At 39.8% G+C, this 19,442-nt stretch overlaps 1 long non-coding RNA gene across 1 annotated transcript in view; it reads right to left on the bottom strand.

Moving 5' to 3' along the window:
* Nucleotides 1–4,949: 4,949 nt before the first annotated feature.
* LOC110213616 (uncharacterized) overlaps nt 4,950–19,442 on the bottom strand; it is a 90,077-nt gene continuing 75,584 nt past the window's right edge. Inside the window, exon 2 of the long non-coding RNA XR_002326054.2 lies at nt 4,950–5,202. This is a non-coding gene — a long non-coding RNA (uncharacterized LOC110213616). The remainder of the gene's footprint in view (nt 5,203–19,442) is intronic.

Genomic DNA, 19,442 nt, shown 5'->3' on the forward strand with positions numbered 1-19,442 from the left:
AAACTGTATCATTTGTAGGCACTAGTTTCTGGACATGCAAAATTACTTGTTTGCATAATTTACAGCACATTCATAAGTCTTCCTCAGCACCTGGATGCGCGTTCTCATTTAGCATACAGGTGTATAAAAAAATGCATGAGGCTTTTCTGCCTGGGATACTCTCCAGACATAATACTCATCCACAAACAGGGACTTCATCTGGTTTGTCTTTTTTAAAAGGAATATTGGAATGGGAACATCAAGTTGATAGGATTTGGCTGTTCTCTGTGCTCCGACCTATCTGTCTTCTTCCCTGGTGCTTTTTCTTGCACCTCTCCAGGCCCCCCCCCCACCCCGAATCGGGTCATCCTCAGGAACAGGCCCGGCTCAATCTTACTACTTTGCCCTTCTGCCCCCAATATTTCCATGCAGGTGACATTGGGTTAAATGAGGTAGCCTTGAAGGTGAAAAGAAGTCATAAAATTCAGCCTAAGGGGAGAATTCTCATGGCTTTGTTGGAAGGGAAGGAAGCTTTTATGAGCTGATTGTATATATATGAGTCTATTAGTTGCAGGTCTTCTTCAGCAGTGGTTACTCAGGCTACCTCCTCACTGGCTCACTGCCTAATTGAAATGGGGTGGAAGGAGGTGACAGAGTTCGGACCCAGGCCAATATCCCTGAGGGAGCCTCTGTCTCTTCACTTCCTTTAGATTCAAAGGAAGCACCCCCCCATGGCGCTGTTAAACCCTCAAACAGAGTCACAGCCCCAAACAGTCTGGATAAGAAGGCTAAAATATCATCTTGGCCAGCTGTTTGATTGCATGTACTTGAGCAAAGTACAGGGCTCAATTTCCTGTGCAGAAAAGAAACCAGCCTTAGGAGGCTAAAATTCATATTATATTTTGTACAGATCTGATGGGAAATCACGTCTTGGGAAAATTCTGCAACTTACAAAGATGCAAATTCTCCATTTGATTGCAATGCCAATACATGATCCCATATTAGAACCCTGCCTTTATCACGATGAGAGGCTATAAACATTAGCACATTAAAAAAATGTATCCACCAAAGTAAAATTAGTGCTTAGCAAAAGCTTATTTTTCTAGAATTTTATTTCTCGTATGGATTGGCATAATTTTCCACGGCAGATATTGCCCGCCTGCTATAAATATACAAAAACCCATCAAAACTTGATAGAAAAAAAAGCACTAGATAATACACTGTGAACTAGGGATCAATCCTAAACTAGCCTCAGGGGATGGATTTGGTGACCTAATAGAGTGTTTCCATCTCTAATTTCTTGGATTCTGTGAAATCAATTTCTCTATAAACTATAGGAAGGGCATGAAAGCTTTGCAGAGACTAACCATATAGACATAACAGGTATGTCAAGTGATGGTATAATGAGCTTTCTGTTGTCCTTTTTATAGAGGGTATTAAAAGGAGTAAGATACTGAGAAGTGCTGAAGATCATCATTTGTGGTCTCAATTTTTCTGGCCTTTCAGATGCAATGATGGAGCACACTAGCTCTCAATCCCCTTTCAAAGGAGAGTCAAAAGGATCATTATGAATCCAAAAGATGATAAAGTAGCTGACTGAGAAGAGAGTGGTTTCACCTTCCTCAGGCAGTCAAAAACTGGCTAAGCTAGGGCACGTCTTTCAGTGAGGTTCATAAGGCAGCAGCTTAAGAAGGCTCACTGTGGAAGAGGAGTCACATGGATGAGTCAGGTGCCTGCTCTGTGATGGCAATAAGTTGGTGGATCCAGGCATTTCATTTCAAAAATACCTCTGCCCAAGGAAGATCAGATGAAACTGAAGTAAGAAAATACCAATCCAGGATGAACTGAAGGTTATCATGGTATCCCTTTTAAATGACTCTGTTTACAGGGTATAGAGATTACCAATGAACCCTACATGATGCCAGATGGTGTCATAGGAAGGCCAAGAGTGGCATAGTGAGAAGAGTACTAGATTACTTTATTAGCTTCACTTAAACTTCACAGAAAGGCAGACTCACAGAATTTGAGAGTTAGAAGGGAATTTAGCAGCAATGTATAACCAGAGGAATCCCCCATGTAATATAATAAACAAGCCTCTTCTTGAAGCCCTCAAATTAGGGGGACCCAACCACCTCCCAAGATGGCCCATTCACTTTTTGGATAAGTTTAGCGTCAGGAAGTTTTTCCTAACATTTAGATTTGCATCTCAGCAACTTTTACCCATTTTTCCTGATCTGAGGCCAAACAAAGCAAGCCTATTCTCTCTTCCACATAACAGCCTTTCAAATATTTGAACACAGGTATCATATCACTCCCCTCACTTAGTCTTCTGCTTTCCAAATTAAATATCCCCCGTTACTCCAACCAGTTCTCACAGGTCACGTCCTTAAGGCCCTTGCTGACTGCTCTCTTCTGGATACTCTCAAGATTATCAAAGCCTGTTTTAAACTATTACACCCGGAACTGAACATAATGCTTCAGATGTGGTTTGACCATGGCAGAATACAGTGGGGACTGTCACCTGCCTAGTCCTGGGATCTCTGCCTCTCAGGGCTTCCCAAACTTACATTAGTTTTTCTGGCTGCCCTCCTCATACTGCTGACTCACACTGAGCTTTTATTTTGAAAGGAAAAAAAACCTAATGACTTTTATCATACAACTGCTGTCTAGCCAGGATTCCTCCATCTTGTACGTGTGGAGATTATTTTTTTAACCCAGTTGAAAGACTTCATACTTATTTTTGATGAATTTCATTTCATTAGATTCAGCCCAGTGCCTTAGCCTGCCAAGGTCTTTTTGGATCCAAACACTGTAATCCAATGCATTAGCTATGTTGTGTCACCTGCAAACATGATGAACATATTATCTCTGAATTTATCCAGGCCACTAATAAAAATGCTAAAAAGCATAAGGTAAAGAAAAGGGAATGACAAATGTTGGGAGGGTTGTGGACAAATGGGCACACTTCTGGTGCACTTTGGTGGAAGGAATTATGAATCGATAAAGCCATTATGGAATACAGTCATTTGGAATTATGCTCCCCCCCTCAAATGACTAGACTGGGCATACCCTTTGACTCAACAAAACCACTCCTGAGTATATACCCCAAAGAGGAGCAAAGAAAGAACCATATGATAAAAAATATTCATAGCAGCTCCTTTTGTAGTAGCAAAAACTGGAAATCAAAGGGCTGCCCACCTACTGTAATGGCCTAACAGATTATGATATATTCCCGTAATAGAATATTATTGTGCCATAAGAAATGAAAGTTTCTTTTCTTTTTTGCTGAGGCAACCGGGGTTAAGTGACTTGCCCAGGGTCACACAGCTGATAAGTGTCAAGTGTCTGAAGCCACATTTGGACTCGGGTCCTCCTGTCTCCAAGGCCGGACAACTATCCACTGTACCACCTAGCTGCTCCCAAGAAATAAAAGTTTCAAAGGAGATAGGAAGATCTCAATGAACTGATGCAGAGTAAAGTTATGAGGACAATTTGTGCCATGACAACATTTTAGAGAAAAGCAACTTTGAAAGTCTTTAGAATTCTGATCAATGCGAGAACAAACCGTGATTCTAGAAGACTGAAGATGAAGCACGCTGCCCATCTCCTGTGAGAGAAGTGATGGTCACAACATGTGGACTGGAATATAACATTTTTTGATATTGCCAATGTGGGAATTTGTTTCATTTGACTGTGCCTTATCTTGTGCAGATTTTATATTTTTTTTATTGTACAATGGGGGATGTGGGAGGGAGAGAGAATAAATGCTTGCTAATCAAAAAAAAATGATAGAAGGAGATGGCAGAAGGGGGAGCATGGGATTAACGAGGCACTTCACTGGAGACCTGCCAATCCGACTCTGAACTATAAACAACTACTCTCTTAATCTGGCCATTCAATCAGTCCCCAGTCCATCTCATTGAATCATCATCTGGTCCACATCTCTCCCTATTTTCCACAGGACTAGTAAGAAACAGTTTGTCAAATGCTTTGCTAAATTCTAGGTTAACGTATATTCGCAACCTTCTCCTGATCTACTATACTAGTTAAATAACAGTCAAAAATATTTTTAAAGGAAGTAAGCTTAGTCTGCTGTGACTTGTTATGGATGAAGCCATGATTCTTATTCTTTGTGGTGACTGCTTTCTTTTTCTGGATGGTCATTAACTATCTCTTTAATCATTCTGTTTTATAATTTCCCCAGGAATCAAAGTCAAGTTCCTTGGTTTTTGGTTTGCAGACTCTATTCTCTTACTTCCCTCTCTCCACTATGATTCTAATTTAAAAAAATTGGGGGTGAGGAGAAGGTAGGTGGTGCTGTGGATAGAGCACAGGCCCTGCAGTCTGGAGGACCTGAGTTCAAATCCAGCCTCCAACACATAACACTCCCTAGCTATATGACTCTGGGAAAGTCACTTAACCCCAATAGCCTCACCAAAAAAAAAAAAAATGGGGCAATATCGGCCCTTCTCCACACCTATGGTAAGGGCAGCTAAGTGGTACAGTGGATAGAGTACCAGGCCTGGAGTCAGGAAGATTCACCTTCCTGAGTTCAAATCCAATCTCAGACACTTACTAGCTGTGTGACCCTGAACAAGGCACTTTACCCTGTTTGCCTCAGTTTCCTCATCTGTAAAATGAGCTGGAGAAGGTATCTTTAGTGCCTAGTACATAGTAGGTACTTAATAAATGCTGGGTAAATAATCGATTGAATGAGACAAGGGCCATGCGGAGTCACCAGCAATCTTTACCTGAGTGCATTTAGTATCTTTGACAAAAAAACAAAAACAAACAAACAAAAAAACCCCGCCAAATGGGGTCATAAAGAGTCAGACGGACTGAAAAATGACTGAACAACAACTCCTACGGCACCTCTCACATTTTTCACATTCTTTCAAATATCAGAGACAGTGACTCAGCAATTATATCTGCCAGTTCTTTCAGTAGCCAACGATGGGCTTACCTGGCCTAAGTGACTTGAATCCATCAGGAGCTTCCTATCTGTTTACATATCTTGTGCATCAACTCCCAGTTAGTATCAGCCAGTTTTGCTCAGTCATTTCCATTACCAAGGCCATTCCTCTTGCTAGGCAATGCAGAGGCAAACAGCTGAGTGGCTCTACCTTCTCTTTGTTGTTTGTTACCTTTGTCCCATATCTCCCTCAAGCAGCAGGGCTCTTCTCTTTCTTATTTGATTTGCCTCTTCACTCCATTCATTACAACCTTAAAAAAGAAAAAAAGGCAAAAATAAATTTGTTTCCCTTAGTTTCTCCCATCTCTCTCAGCTCATTCTGGGCTTTGGCACTGCTGACAGTATTTTTATAGGACCATGCCACATTCTATATTGATCCTCTGTTACTAATGAGAATGTAATTCTCCCCTCCTCTTGCGAAGTAATCAGTTGCCTGATGCTCAAGGACAAATGCTACAATTAAAATCTTAATGAGAGTTCTCTAATAATAACAATGACAGCTAACATTTATATAGCATTTTAAGAATTACGTGCACTTTAGATAAATTGTCTCATTTTCCTCAATTTCTCATCTCCAGATTCAACCTCTGGACTTCCTCACAAGCCTAAATACCTCCAAACCATCTATATAATTTCCCTTTCCTTATTTAGCTCAATATTCTTTTCTACTATTTTTTTGCCCCACCAAGACTCAGAAGCTTAGTCCTAGCCCTGTCACTTAGTGAATGTATGGCAATCCAGTTCACTTCTTAGAGTACTCAAAATAACATTTTCCCAGCCTACCTTGCAGGACTATTTCCAAAGTTTAAACGAGGTAACAATATGGTCAGTAACAATCTTGTATACAATCATATATTATTGTATATTGTGGTTGCCTATGTACCCTATTTCACTGCTAGATTACAAGCTCTATTAGGGCAGGAACCATATCTTATCTAAATATTGTATCTCTTCCAGCACCCTGCACAGTTCTCTGCACACAGAAGATACTTAATAAATGCTTACTGAATAAATGATGCACATAAAAGTACTTTGAAAATTACAAATTCCTACGTTAAAGCATAATGCATAGCTATACTTTATTCATTTCTACTTAGACATTCAAAGCTAAATTCTTCTTCAAATATGGGTGATGGGGCTAACATTAAAGTGTATAGTTGGTACTTCATTCAGCTTCATTCAAGGTGTGACATCATTCAAGGTGTGACACAAGGTGTGTCCATGGCCTCAGACTTTTAATATGCAGAAACATGAGTGCTGTGCAGGGGTTCTGTGGGCTAGAAGCACTACAGGGCAAACAAGATTCCTGGAGATTCTTCCCTTTAAAAAAAGCTATTTCCAAGATTAGTATACCAGTAAGTCAATTACCTGGGGTCACAAACTGATCCCATTTTTGAAGTGCATTCATTCTTTCAAGGACTCAAGCCCTGGTGCCTCCCCGCAGCACCCTGATATCTTCATTAAAGTTGTAAAGATATCCATTGTTTTTCATTTAAGAAAATGGCAAGGGGGCAGCTGGGTGGCACAGTGGATAGAGCACTGGCCCTGAAGTCAGGAGGACCTGAGTTCAAATCCTGCCTCAGACCAAACACTTGACACTTACTAGCTGTGTGACCCTGGGCAAGTCACTTAATCCCAATTGCCTAAAAAAAAATGGCAACTAACCAACAGATCTTTTTTTTGGGAGGGGAGTATTTCCTGACTTTGAAGGGCAGCATTTTAAGCAATTTTTAAATGTTGTCCTTTTCCATCCTGCTCTAGGGTTTGGGAGCATGAAAGCCCCTATTAAGATTTAGTTTGCAGCACTAGTCCTCGAGCATCAAACATTTGGTATGAGGAGGAGAAAATTACATTCTCACTGAATTCCAGGAAACTGGGGGAAGGGGAGAATATTTTCAGCAGCTCTTCATAAAACATGGGGATCTCATTAAGAGATTCTGATGCATCTTCTCTGTAGCTACCATTTACATTTCTAGTCACGACAGGTTCACTCAAAACAAGATAACAGATTGCAATGTGGGCTGATTCCTGAAGACATTTCCATGTACACATTAATACTGAAGACCATGATTACTGGAGAAATTAAGTTTAAACTAGTTACTAAGTTGGAAGTATTTGAAATTTCTCAAAGATGAAGTAAGTTCCAGTGCGCCTTCTGAACCTATATTGAGGAAGCCTTGAAATCAGAGCATTCTGGAAAGTCTGCATGCCTTATGAATACTGTTATTGTCACAAAGACCTGGATTTCAGTCATGCTTCTGGCACTTACTTGCTGTATAATCATGAGCAACTTACCCTCTCTGAGTTTTAGCTTCCCCCTCTATAAAATAGACCAGCAGAAGGAAATAACATATATTGGGTGCTACAGTGTAAAGATGACCTGGGTTTAATTCCCTCCTCTAATGTTTACTACCTGTATGTCCTATGCAAGTGACTAACTTCCTTGGCCTGAGTTTTTGTCATCTGTAAAGAGTGCTTGAACTAGACAACCTTTGAGGTCCCTTCTTGCTCTCGAGCTATAATACTATCACCTATCTCATAGGGTTTTGCACCCTCCTGTACCAAACTTAGTTGCTCAAATTCCTACTCATGCTCTCCATTAATAAGAACCTGGTCCCAGTTTCAAGAGGTCAGTAGTTTTAAGGCTCAAATGAGATGATGGGTATAAAAATGCCATATAAATGTCAGGTACAGCCCTATTTTCCACTGCTGCAATATGAAAAAACCACAAACACCTAATTGCAGGTTTACAAGATGCATTTCCCAAATGAGGTATTATATAATACAAATTCCCCATTTCAACCTTTCTTTTTGCCTTGGAAACCTTCCTGCTCTTTTCTATATGGATGTCCCGTACAGTTGACTCTTTATCACGTGGTTAGGAAAGAAAATTGTTCTGTTCCCCCATCACCACACCTTTGGTCAGAAAATGAGCCCTGTTCCAAATAGGAATAAATGAAAGCACTGAATCTTCATAGGTAAATGCAATTTCCTATCTGGCTCTCTTTTCAAAAGCCTTTTCAGTGGGTTACCAGGGTCTTGCAGATGAAGAGTACAGCTTGCAAACATGACTGGCTAGGCTCAGTGTATGCGGACAGTTCATCAGGACTTTGATGGAATGGAGTTCTCAAGATTATGCCCAGTTACAACATGATTAACTCCCTGTTCATCGAATCAAAACTTTTTTTTTTATCACAAATGTCCCTGCAACTTTGGCATAAATTTCCTCTATGCAGCATCTACCCCCACCTGATTATGCAGCACAGCTTCCAAAGATATGAGTTGCTATGGCTAATCCTAATTTAATTTAAGAGGAAGCTTTTGCTCCTTCATTCTAGCTCCAAGCTGAGCCCCATTTCTGATGCTATCTGATCCAAGCTGGAAATATCTGTAGAAATTTTAGCACCAAAATGCAAGTCAAAAATGCCGAGTCTCAGAAATTTCATGGCACCATGGGCTTGGTGTCTGCAACAAAGAGAGTCAAGTTATGCAGTCCTGTTTACAAGCAGCTGCCAGCAACTGTACACCCACAGAATTGTGATCAGGAGCAAAATGTCGGTTCTCTGGCTCTCTGCAATTCCCCAAACCAAGCCATTTGTCTTTCAAAAGAGAACTCAGTGTTTGAGAAGTCCCTCTCTATTTGGAAGAAATAAATAGGTTGATGCCTTTTTAATCTGAGCAGATGCAAGGAATTTCCTAAGAGGGCCCCTCACAAGGATTCTTAAACTTGCATGATTTCCTCTAAGAGGGAATTTAAGGAGCCTGGCATCCTCCTGGATCCAAGGCACATGCTCTTCATTAACTTGTTCTGAATGTATATGTATAAAATCCACATCCATTTAAAGAGGTTGAAATTACCCTGTTGGCTTGTTGAGGTGGGCAGGGATTGAAAGTCTCTTTGGCCCTTAAAGACAGAACTACTCCATAATTGAAGAAATCCTGCCTGGACCATGGACATTATTTAACCTTCTCGTTATCTTGTGATCCACGATGGTAAGATTATGTTTAAGCTCAGACTAAGGGAATCTCCAGTTTTATTTGTTGAATGATGCATGAAGATAATTCCTCATGGCATTCATAGGATGCTTCAAGAGTGCAAGCCAAAATAAACCATGTTGCTTTGTTTCTGTACAAAGCAATGAAAAAAATGAAGCCTCCTGAAGACTAGTTCTCTACCTCTCTGGGTATTTCTTCTTCCTATACCTCTTCTTCCAGGTTTATTTGGGTTTTTGTTTGTTTGTTTGTTTTTTAGCTAACCCTAATGTGAAAAGGCCTGGCTGCTGAAGAGGAAAAGAGAAGATGTGGCTAAATGCCGACTCCAACTTGACCTGAGTTATATGCAGATGTGAATGTGTATGTGCTAAGGGTTTCTGAGTTTGTACATACCTACACTGGTCTGGGCTTTCAGATAATCTTACTGGTGCAGTTCAATAGGGCAATGAGGTTAAATAAGGTTCCTGGCCACATGAGCATCTCTTCAACTCCAGAGATAATTTACATTTTACCTGCCCTAACAATTCAGGAGGCAGCATAGTGCACTGGAAAGAGGACCAGCCTTAGAATAAGGAAAGCCTAGGTTCAATCACACCTCCAGCAAGACCATAGAAGAAAGAAACAAAAAGAAACATTTATTAAGTACCCATTATGTTCCAGATTACTGGGCTAAGTGCTTTTAAAATGTCATCTCATTTGATCCTCCCAACAACCCTAGGAGTATGATATTATTATTATCTCCTTTTTGCAGTTGAGGAAACTGAGGCAGACAGAGGTTAAGTGACTTGCATAGGGTCACACAGCTAGTAAGTATTTGAGGCCAGATTTGAACTCGGGTCTTCCTGATTCTAGGCCTAGCACTGTAATTACCGTATCACCTAACTGGGGTTTTTGTTGGTTTTGTTTTGTTTTTTTTTTTTTTCAGACAGGTTACTTAACCTCTCAGTACTCTGGGCAGCTCTCTAAAATGAGAGAACTATTAAGTTGTAGATGAGACATCAATCTGCTTTGGAGGATGGCATTGCCACACTCTTCATTCCTCTACGAGTCCCATTCTTCTTCCCACTCACCTACCTCCCCCCGCCTCGCCCACAGACACCCAATCTTGTACCTGTTGTTTGTGAAAAGGACATGTTAATTAGGCCTCCTGGTCATTTGAAAAGCAGTGTGATATAGTCAGGAGAGTGCTGGATTTGTAGTCAGGATGAATTTTACCTCAGATACTTACTAGCTGTGTGACCTGAGCAAATCACTTCATTTCTCTAATCTTCAGTTTCCTCTTCTGTAAGATAGGGCTGTTGCAGCTCTAAAATGAATGCTCCTAAGGGTTCCACTTGCCATTCCTATTATTCCCCAGACACACTCTTCGCTGGCCATGTAGGTTGTGTTCCTTACTAGAATATAAACTCCCTGAGGGCAGAAACTGTATCTTTTTGTATTTATGTCCCTATACTCAGCAGGGAGCCTAACACATAGTAAGTAACTGATAAATGTTTTCCATTCATTCATTCATTTATTCTCTTGGCAATTTCATTGACTTCCATTGCCTCAGCTATCACCTCTGGGTAGGTCTCCAACCCTGATCCATCCTCCCTGGACTCCATAAGTACACCTGCAGCTCTCTCACCAGCACCTCAAACTCAACGTGATCAAAACTGGGTTTATCATCTTCCTCCCTAAAACTACCCGCCCTTCTAACTCCTGTATTTCTGTATTTAGCATCCCACACAATTTACCTTGTCTCTCGAGTTTAAAGCATTGGGGTTATCTTTGACCCCTCCCCACCACCTCTCTTATCTAATCAGTTACCTGATCCTGACAACTCCAGCATGCACCATCTCCCATCCATCCCTTCCTCTTTATTGCCACTGCTACTATGTATAACTCTCATTACCATCTACCTGGATAATTGTGATAGCCTTCTGACACTTCTTCCACCACTACTCTCTACCAATTCAAATCTGACCTTCATATCACTGCCATTTTAATTACGCTAGATGTGGTCATGTCACTTAATTTGCGAAATAACAAAAACAAAAACAAAACCCACCTTTTATAACTCCTCGATGCCTTTTGGAACAAGTTTAAATGCCTCTTCCTAGCATTCAAGGTCTTCCACAATCTGGTGCCAACAGGATCTCCTATTTGAACCTTCTAAACACTCTGCACTACAGCCAAACCTGTCTCTTATTTGTATCCCAAACCTGCTATATGTCTCCCCCATTCATGCCAGTGCTCGCACTATTCAGTATTTCTGGAATGTCCTTCTCCAACCTCACTTACTGAATTCCTACCAATTCTTTAAATCCCATCCCAAATGCTATATTCTCACCTTTTCTCATCCGCCTAGTCAGTAACAACCTTTCCCTTCAGATCTCACATAGGACTTTGTTTTGCTCTTGTCCAATGAACTTAGTATGTAATGATCTGTACATTGTAGTTATCTGTGTTTGTGTCTTATTTGTATGCTCAGTGAAGATAAGGATGCTGTTTTAGATAAATTTCCCATCTCCTTTAGTGCTTGGCAGGGCTCTATATATAGAAGGCCAGGAGTTCTTAGCTGGGTGTGGTTATCTTGGGGGTCTATGCACTCCTAAGAGGTCTGTATATAGATTTCAGGGTTTTGTAAACATGGATGTTTAAAATTTTTCCATCTTTATTTTCACTTTCTACTGCAACTTAGTATCTACTTCAATTATAATTTTTAAAAACCCATTATTCTTAGGAGGGGTCCATAGACTTCATTGCATTTTCAAAGGGGTTCATGTCAACCCCACAAAAGTTAAGAATCCCTGCACTGGACACTTATGTAAAATTAGACCTTTTGATTTTAATGATATGGAAAACTCCCTCTACCAATCCAGATGGACACCTTATCTGCAATTTAGAGAGTTGCTGGAGGATACCAAGAAAGTAAGGGACCTGTCCAGATACACCCAGCCAGTTTAGAGTGGGACTCTAGAGGGACCTAGGTCTCCTTAATTCTCAGGTCATCTTTTCTATCTACAATACCATATTGTCTCTCACCTATTTCTATTACCATGCTTTGTCTCAAGCAGCACTAATAAACGTTTATAGAATGAATTGTTTTTTTTCAATCCCATATAGAAAGGTTAAGACATAACACACCAAAGTAACTAAATTAGTTTTCAGGTTGCTTACTAAATTGACTTATAAAATACTTAGCACACACTAAATAAATCCTACCATGACTGGAAATATGTTTCAGGGCTAAGTTGTAGTGGTACTCCAGGTAAAGGTGATTTGACCATTTCAAAATAACATTATGGGTACATAACTAAACCCCAAATCTGTTGGTGGAGAGGGAAGAGTCTAAACTTGTGATGTCATTGATGTGAGGAATTCTGATTGTAGAAACTTCCTCTACTGGCACAGATGGGCAGTTCCTCCATAATTTATAGCTGTCAGCTGTTGCCTGAATTACTCAGAGATTAAGTAACTTGCCCGTGGTCATATATAGTCAGTATGTATCAAAGACAGGACTTAAACACAGGTCTTCCTGACTCTAAGACAGCTTTCTATATGGTAGGCCATGATGTCTTTCCAAATCCTAACACAACATCACAAAATTCTACTGCCACTTTTCTAAGCCCATTTCCCAAGATGGACATGAGACAGTTGGCAACAATCTGAGCCAGCTCTTGACTCTGCTTGATCTTAACTTCTCCCAGTATGGGTCTATGAAATATCTACTTCCTATAACTTTGTTTCATCTGTAAAGCTTTCATAGAATCTATTAATGTACTTTGGATACTTCTGTATATATTTGATATTTTTTTTATCAGGGTATATGTTGCATTTACTACCCTCCCCCTTCCTCCAATATAACTCTAGCTTCTTGAGACTAGGGGCTGTTCATTTCTGTCTTTGTATGTGCAACACCAAGCCCTGCACCTCATACTTAATAGGTACTTAGTAGATCCTCATCGAATTGAATCAAATGTTAGGTGTCATAAGACTGTATTTTACAATCTTTCATTTAATTCTAATGAGTTTATTTCATATAATTAACCTGTCATTCTAGAGAACAGTAGGGATAATATCACTCCTCTAGATATAATTTTGAATTACAGCCAAATTTTCTCTGGTTTACCCTAACACTATTTGCCTTTCTGCTTATGCTGTTCACATTCACTTATTGCTTAAGGCGGCTGTGTAGTATGTATATATGATGTTAAACAGCTGTTGACTTCCCCTCCAAGGGGAGCTGCATTACTGGTAGTTGAAGTGATCTGTTCATTCTCCTTGCCTTCACGCAAGGGTCTGGCAAAACTTAATTAAGATTAAGGAAGCACTTTAAAACCCTTCCATGAAAGCAACTGTACGTATGTGCTTTGTTGGTATTAAAATGGGGGTCCATTTTTATGCAAGTGTTAGCGTTTTAAAATATGAAGTTCAAAAAGGTTGGTAATCTATAATACACACCTGAATTTTAAAAATATGAACACAAACTTTGTCCCCTGTAAATTCACCTTTAGCTCCAAACCTGACAAAGCCTCCTTCCTTTTTGACTCATCTCTGGGAATGAAAAGGACTCTAATGCCAGTTCACTTCGGCACAAGCCTTCTTTTCTATTTTATTTGCTAATGTACAGCTAATTTCTGAATAGAGGATATGCCTGTGAGAGGGGTGAAGAAGTACTTTACCTCAATCCATTAGCAAGTCTCTGTTTGAGGTAGAGATTTTTTTTATGACTTTGGCTAATTAATATATCCTTCGTGTTTGAGGATTCAAATAAAATAAAAGTGTTTATTCTATTTTGGGTTTAGAAATAAGGTAGGTTTATATGTTTGGAGAGTGAAAAGCCTCCCTCAAAATCACTTCTGCTTGGACAAATACAGATTACAGTTTAAAAGTCTTAATAAACTTCTCAGAAGGTCAGTTAGTGGGCTAGCTTAACTACTTAAAAAAAAAAACCAGGACCTATGATTTCATTGGTATAGGGAATTCCCAGGTGGGAAAATCTTCCTACCAGTGAAGAGCAGAACCTATTCTGAATTTTATAAACTTCAAGAATCTCATGGGAAACAGATAAGATGAGTGATTTGCATAGGGTCACACAACCAGTGAGTTTTAGGGACAGGATTTGAACTCAGGTCTTCATGACTCTGAGATCAGCAATCTATCCATTATATGATACTGTCTCCCATCTGCTTCTTTTGCCATATTTTAAAAGAAGAGAAATGAAAATATCCAGAATGTCTACTTTTGACAAAAAAAGCTTCTTTCAAAAGACTCAAGGGTGGTTTTGTTTATAGCAGGTTTAATAGCATAGTGTGTGATAAGGTACAACGGCTCAGCTTCAGCATCTATTGGTGTTCACAAAGGCCTTTTACTTATCTTCATATATATACATATATATATATATATATATATATATATTGGGATTGTGGGGATTGTGGGGATCGTGGGGCTTGGACTAATTCAACCAGCTTCATGGGGATACAATCCTAATACAAAACTCTGTAGCTAGAAAACCTAGGCAAGGCCTTGGACCCCAAGGATCTTTGCCATTTCAGTGTATGGGATCCCTTTCTCAACTAACTACATACAAAGAGAATGAATCAATTAACTAGCCTGTAACTGTGTGGTCAATTTCCAGATTTAGAGGGAACCTTAAAACTCTACTCAAGATAGAGGAGTGATGGGGAACTTTGACTATTTGAACCTTTGCCAAAGATCTTTTCATTAAAAAAAATTGGCTTCTCAATGCATTCTTCTTCCCTTACAGTAGGGAGATAATGGAAGGAGAGAAAAGAAAGGAATACTTTAGTAAAATTACTCAATTATGTGCCATCTAACCAAGCCTAGAGCAAATAAAAGTCACTTAACCAATGATCAGACCTGCTCAGTCACTTCCACAGCCTACATACAGACAAGACCAAGGTACTTCCCTCAGAGCCCCATTCTCCCAAAGGAACATATGAACACAAAATTCATGCCTTATTGACCAATCTTATTGACCAAACCTCCCAAGAGTATCAACATACAAATGTTAGGATTGAAGAGCCCAGAAAACCCAAAATTCTGTCAGTCATGGTCTCCTTCCAAGACTTGGAATATCTGCAGCCTCTGCTACTACATAGCACCCAAATAAGGCACTCCACATTCTGTCTTTGCAGAACTCCATCATCAGCACTGTCAGACTGTCTTAGCTAGAGATTTATGTTATAAATTCTTGGTGTTATCTCTCTACTCTGGGGTGTTATTCTTCATAGGCATTCTAGCCAGCATACGCATTCCTCACATGAAAGTTACTTCCCATGCTTACAGTCTCCATGCTATGCTGGTATATGGCTGGCTTGGGTCCCTACACATTATAACTCTTGATAGTTAGCTGAGAAAGGGATCACATACACTGAAATGCAAAGATCCTTGGGGTCCAAGGCCTTGCCTAGGTTTTCTAGCTACAGAGTCATCCAGAGTTTTGTATTAGGATTGTATCCCCATGAAGCTGGTTGAATTAGTCCAAGCCTCACAATCCCAGATGTAATATGGGGTATGAGGTATAATGAATGGGCAGTACAGGTTAACCTGAGCTCCATACAAATAGAAGGGAATTGTTGCCCAATGGAAGGAGTACTGGACCTGGAGTCAGGAAGATTTGGGGTCAAATCCTGCCTCTGACATATACTAGTTATGTGACCATAGGCAAGTCAGGAGCCTCAGTTGCCTCATCTAGAAAATGGAAATATAATAATTCCGGCAGTACCTGCCTTACTGTTGTGAGGAGCTAATGAAATAATATACGTCAAGTTAAGTCAAGTCAACAAGAATTTATTTTTTGTAAGAATTTATTGAATAATAAATTAAATTTATTGAACAATAAATTGAAGTTATTGGACAATAAATTGAGTAACACAAATTTATTGAGTGGTAAGAAAGGCAAAAAAACCTTGGCCAAAAAAAAGGCAAAAAAAAGTCCCTGGTCTCAAGGATCTCACAGTCTAACGACAGAGACAACATGCAAACAACTATGCATGAACAACATACACATGCATACAGAGAGAATAATGGGCAAGGCTTCCTACAAAAGGCAGGATTTTAGCTGAGATTTAAAGGAGGTCAGGGAAGCCAAAAGGCAGAGATGAGGAGGTAGAGAATTCCAGACGAGAGGACATCTAGAGAAAATACCCAGAGTCAGAAGATAGAGTGCCATGTGCAAAGATCAGTAAGAAGGCTAATGTCATAGGATCATACATGGAGGGAAGTAAGATGTAAGAAGACTGAAAAGATTAGGAGAGGTCAGGTTATGGAGAACTGCAAAAGCCAAACAGGTGATTTTATATATAATCCTGGAGGTAACAAGGAACCACTGGAGTTGACTGAATAGGGAGATGGCATTGTACATTAGGACCTGCACTTTAGGAAGATCACTTTGATAGCTGAGTGGAGGAGGGGGCAGGGAGACCAATCAGAAGACTGTTATTGCAGTAGTCTAAGCCTCTATAAATATCAGTTATTATCATATGCATCCAGGCATCCTAGATCCCCCAAGGAACTTAGCTAAAGTTATTCATGGTTGCTAACAGGTGCTCATGCTCTTGAATTCCACATTTCTGCTGTGAAACTGTTGGCTACAAAAGCTTTGAGTCACTGACAAAAGCCAAGACTTTGAGAAATTATTAGTGTGCTTTGCTGGTAAGTTAATTTGTAAGAAAAATCATCTTTTAGAAGTATTATGAAGAGCTGCTGTTTTGGATCTAGTTCTTACCAGCAAGGAAGAACTGACTGGTGAAGAAGAAATAAATGACGAGAGCTTTTAAAGAAAGTAATCATATCATTTTATAGTTAGTGTTAGCCAAATTGAAGAATTCTGGGAATAGTCATATACTCTAAACTTTAGGGAAAAAATGGAAGGAAAAAAATGTTCAAAGAAAAAACAAAGGTGATTTCAAGGCTTAAAATTCTAAAAAGAAAGAGCTTGGTCAGCAGTAGCTGCAGGACCGCTGGCCAGGGTGCTGATTCTTGCAGGCAACTAATGGAACAGGCAGAATCCCCAGAAGTTTCACACCTGTACGCCACAGGTAAACATAACCACTCCCAAAATATACTTGGTCTTCTACAGCCTAGGGGTGAGAGGAGCCCATATAGCTTTATGTGGACAAGGCAGGTACAGATCCTAAGAACCATCCACATCTTTTACTTGCTATCTTATACTGGCCACCTCCAGGGATTATGAAGATTATTTTGAGATCTTCAGTTCTGAGTATGTATTTGGATAGCTGCTTATCTAATGATCTGGACCATAAAGGCCAGGGTTTCAAATTTTGTATGGCCTGCCTTGGAGTTTTAGCATCAAACGGTAAACTAGGATGCAGGTATTAGGCCTTCTATGCACTTAGGAGGGTAAGATCCTTTCCTGTGACTCTATTCTTGGATCCTAAAGGCAATTAAGGTCTAAGATGAAAAGACTCATTCCTTAGACTCTCACTCATGGAGCATATTCTGAATGCCTATTAGTAAAGTGAATACCAAGCATTACAGGCTCATGTGTAATGAGAGGTTTTAAAGAATGAAATTCAAAGAACACAATCATAAATTGTCCCACCAAAGAAGCAGAGGAGAAGTACATTTGTTTAGCTCTGAGAAAAAAAGGCTTGGGGGGGGGGAGGTGGAGGAGAAAGGAACACATGAAAGCTGTCTTCCAATACTAGAAGTACTTTAATTGACAAGGAATTAGACTTCTCTTGTGTGGCTTTTGCATTCCTTCAAGACTCAACTCAAATGTTACCTTCTGAAGACCTTTTCCAGTACCCAATACCCACCCCAAGGTACTACTGTCTTCCCCCATTACCTTCCATTTACTCAGAGTATATCTTTTGTATGCCTATTAATGCACATATCTTCCCCAAGAGAATGTAAGCTCCTCAAGGGCAGGGACAGTTTTTTGCTTGCCCTTTGTGTCTTCAGGACTTAGCACAGTTCCTGGCACACTGTAAGCATTTAGTAAATGCTTACTGATTGTTTTACTGAAAGAAGAACTGAAACTAATAAGCGAAATTTTCAGGACATATATTTCAGCTCAACATGAGAAAAAAAATTTCTAACAATTAAAGCAATCCCTAAATGGAATAAGCTACTTCACAAACCAGTGAGTTCTCCATTACTAGATGTTTTCAAACAGTATGGATGACCTAATGTTAGAGTTGTTGCATGACAGGATTCATGCATTGGGCAGGGAATTTAACTAGATAATTTCTCAGGTCCCTATCACTCTCAGATTCTCTGGTCTCCCAAATTATCAGACTATTGATTACTGCTAGTTGAGGATATTTTCCTGGTAGAACTTTGACCTAATTAAGGAATTTTATAAGAAAAGCAGTTATTGAGAAGTTAAGCATCTCAATGCATGGGATATATAATACTTCAAAGGGGGTAAGATCTCATTAAATAAAGAGTAGGTGTATATCAGGGCTAGATATATTCAGTGGACGAATCAACTCTGCATAAGCAGCACTGGCTTCAAAACCCTGCAGTTCCCTCTGTGCTATGAGCAATCAAAAGGTTGCTTTGTTACTCGAAAATTCTGTTATCTTCCGTTTCCAGCCATTTGAAACATACATGTTGACTTCCTCCTTGCTACTCAGTTTGCCCTTAGTTCCTCCTTCTCTGCACTTTTGCTTACCAGCTCTCTCATGCCCTTATAAACTGATCCCTGGCTACCAACCACAATGTCAAATGTCTCTGCTTGTATTCTTCCAACATCTTTGGACCCCTTCTATGGTCCAGTTAATAGAATCATAGAATGAATGAGCTGGAAGAAATATTAGACATAATCAATTCCGGGGGCTCTTAATCTTTTTTGTATAATGGACCCCCTTTGGCAGGCTGGAAAAACCCATGAACCTCTTTTCAGAATAATGTTTTTAAATGAATAAAATAAAATACACGGGATAAAGGAACCCAATTCTATTGAGACAGTTAAGAAAAAAAATTAAAACAAGGTCATGGACACAGTTTAAGAAACCTTGATAGTCTAACACATTCATTTCATAAATGAGGATGCTGAGGCCCAGAGGGATCAAATGACTTCTCCAAGGCCAAACAACTGATAATATCATTGAGCTTGGAACTGAACCCAAATCTCCTGCCTCTGAACTCCCTCCCAACTAACCTAAGCTTCTGTCAGGGATTTAGTGTTGGGACTCAATACTTCCCCACCCCAGCCTTAAGCTGTAGCAGTAGCCAGACTCAGTGATTGCCTGAAATCCTTGGCCTGTTTACAACTTCTAAGTCTCAAATTGAAAAACAAAATCATCTTTCAAAACTATACCTTGGGGAAAAAACAGTCCTAAGAGCATCTCCTAAGTCTTCTCTTTAATTAGTGCCTTTACACCCAGGAGCTGCCAGATCAGAGGTTGTGGGGAGGAGTGTCTTGTCTCATTTGTGCAAGTATAATAATAGAACAGAGTAGCTGAAATCAAGACAGTCACTAAGACGGCCAGAGAGACTCAAGAAAACAGAAGTGCCTAGA

Source organism: Phascolarctos cinereus, unplaced genomic scaffold, assembly GCF_003287225.1.
Source record: "Phascolarctos cinereus isolate Bilbo 61053 unplaced genomic scaffold, phaCin_HiC Scaffold_9;HRSCAF=440, whole genome shotgun sequence".
NCBI lineage: Eukaryota > Metazoa > Chordata > Mammalia > Diprotodontia > Phascolarctidae > Phascolarctos > Phascolarctos cinereus.